The sequence below is a fragment of the Cupressus sempervirens genome, chromosome 6 (assembly GCF_028749045.1).
Source record: "Cupressus sempervirens isolate cs-2001-9-10 chromosome 6, ASM2874904v1, whole genome shotgun sequence".
Taxonomy (NCBI): Eukaryota; Viridiplantae; Streptophyta; class Pinopsida; order Cupressales; family Cupressaceae; genus Cupressus; species Cupressus sempervirens.
This window is the reverse complement of record NC_143123.1, coordinates 438,986,944-438,989,629: the sequence shown is the minus strand read 5'-3', so window position 1 is coordinate 438,989,629 and position 2,686 is coordinate 438,986,944.

Below are 2,686 nucleotides of genomic sequence, written 5' to 3'. Positions count from 1 at the left end.
CAAAAACCAAAAAAAAATCATAAAATATAAAAATATAAAAAAGTATAAAATTTAAAAGTCAAAAAAAAATTTAAAAATTAAAAATTTAAATTTAAAAAAAAATAATAATTTCGCGCGCGCATGCACATCCATGAAACTACGCAGGGTTGCGGATGGGCGAGGGCTATAAAACCCCTTTCCCCCTGCCCCCACCACACAACACTTCATCATTTTTTTCTCTCTCATTATGACTTTGGATTTCCTCGCTCATCACAAACAAGGTGCATTCGAAAACAACTTTTTGCACCCTTTCATTTTGCATCGCACATGCCCTCTTTGGCGGCATTGTGTGTGCCCTTTGTGAAGGTGCCGCATGCACCCTCTTTGGTGATGCTGCACACACCCTTCATGATGGCACTATGCACGCCCTCTTTTATAACAACCACTCGCACCCTACTTAATAGTGTCATGTGTGCTCTCCTTGATAGTGCCATGTGTGCCACAATAACAACCGCACCTCCATATCCTCCACCCACGCACCTCCACATCCTCTGCCCATGGCGCATTTCGCAAACCCTAACTGCATCATGTGCTGGCATGCCCTCACGCGCACTCTTTTGCCGTGCACCTGCACATTTCTTCACCCCCCCTCCCCCTAAAAACAATAACATCAAATGAAATTTAAAAAATTAAAATAAAATTAAATGAAAAATTTTAAAAATAAAAATAAACTAAAAATGATGCATTTTTTTAAAATTCATTCAACACTCATTTAGACATGAATTAAACACTTTATTTTGCAATTAGTTTTTTATCATTAAGCTAACAAATGCTTTTTCTTGTGTCGTGCAGAGAAATGGCATACACATCCAGAATGGTACCCAAGCTCATTGTATTTAAGTTCTAAGGCGTACTGTCAAAATCAAGATTCTATGATGATTACACAAAAATTAGAGATATTGACCTGGGACACACAAATGTGGGAGAATTCCTAAGAATCTACAACAAGCCCACCGAGAGATCAACTCTAGTCTCCTCATTGATTCATTCTAGGTTGGTAAACACAGCTTTGCATCCTGTGTTAGTGCAGTCAGCAGAACTAATCATGACATCGGTGCAACATTTTGTTGCTGAAGAGAGAGTGGTCAAGAGTTTCATAGGAGAAGTTGTGTTGGACCTACAACCCAATAACATTAAGAGGGTCCTCCATCTCCCAACAATGGATCAGTTCATTACACTCTCGCATGAAGCAGCAAAGAGATGGCACAGGGAGCACCAGTAGGAGGCAACAGAAATCATACAATTATCTTTCCTTATTAAGAAGCCTCCTAGAGGAAGGACAACGAGAAAAGTGGATATGACTTGGGGATATATGGAGGACATTGGATATTCCATCATCCTTTTGAGTAGAGTCATGGGCTTACCTGCAATAGGCCACCTCAGCAGTTTCATGTTCAACTTCATTGAGACTATCAAAGCAGTAAAGATACCACTGGACTAGGCCACCACGCTAAGTGAAAACTTGTGTGAGAAATTGAGGGTAGTAAAAGGAAAGAAGAAGTTCTATATGACTTCTTACATGGTATATCTTCTCGCAATGAGGGCAACAAACAACCACAATTTGTATAGGAGAGACAGTATGCAGATCCTAATGCCTGGCCATATATCGTCTACCCTCAACTACTAAAGAAGAAGCTCTCAACATAGAGCGAGTATAGAATCATGAACGATGCATTCATTTTTGCGATCATCTAATTCATTAAGGGAGATTATGGAAGGAGGCTATCTGATGAAGCCAAAGCACAAATTACAATTCTCGGAGCCTACTTCATCTAGTTCAAAATGTTCACATATCTACGAGTAGTTGATGCCTCCATCAACCCTAAGAAACTCCCCAAATATCCTAGTGAGAAACTAGTGCTATTGGAGATTGCCCAAAAAATTGGGTCAACATATGAGAAGATAAAGAGACAATGGAGACCTTGTTGGGCATGGCCCTTGGTCATTGGACCATATTAGGTGAAACAAAAGCAAGATATTTGTCCTAGGAATGGGAGAATTATCCTCTCAAAGAATATAACTCTCCCTAGCCATACTTTGACAATAGTGGGAGAGTGCAGAGTCTGGAAAGAAAGGAGTTTCACCATGAGGATGTTGTTGAAGATCACTAGATGAATGCCACAAACGACTATGATGTCTACATAAGGGACTATTGTAGGATGACTTTATATCTAGCAGAGAAGGTTCTCCAGTTGAACATCTCGAAGGAGATAAGGCAACAGGATTTGAAGGAGCTACTGGACCCCCTGTTCAACTTAGAAAAAATAGGAGAAAGGCCCATTATGAATGTTGAGGTTGATAGGGAGGAGACTAATGATATTAATCATCAACCGAGGCATATTATCAGAATGATTTCTAATTGATCCAATACCCAATATAGTAATCTTTCATGCGCATGCCCACCCAGAAAGAGGTAGAGGGAAGGAAGTAATAATTCCTACCTTTGTGGCCCAATCTCCTATCAAGCCAAAGACAATATACCAGCTTGATCTCCTGGTTGGATATTATCACCCTCTAGAGAGGAAGGGAAAGAACAAAAGGAAGAGGACCTCCCCTCAAAGTGTTCAAACAAAACAGGTTAAAGAACAGGCGCCTCCCCAAAAGCAAGAAGAGAGTGCACAAGGGTCCCAAGATACTGGAGCTACTC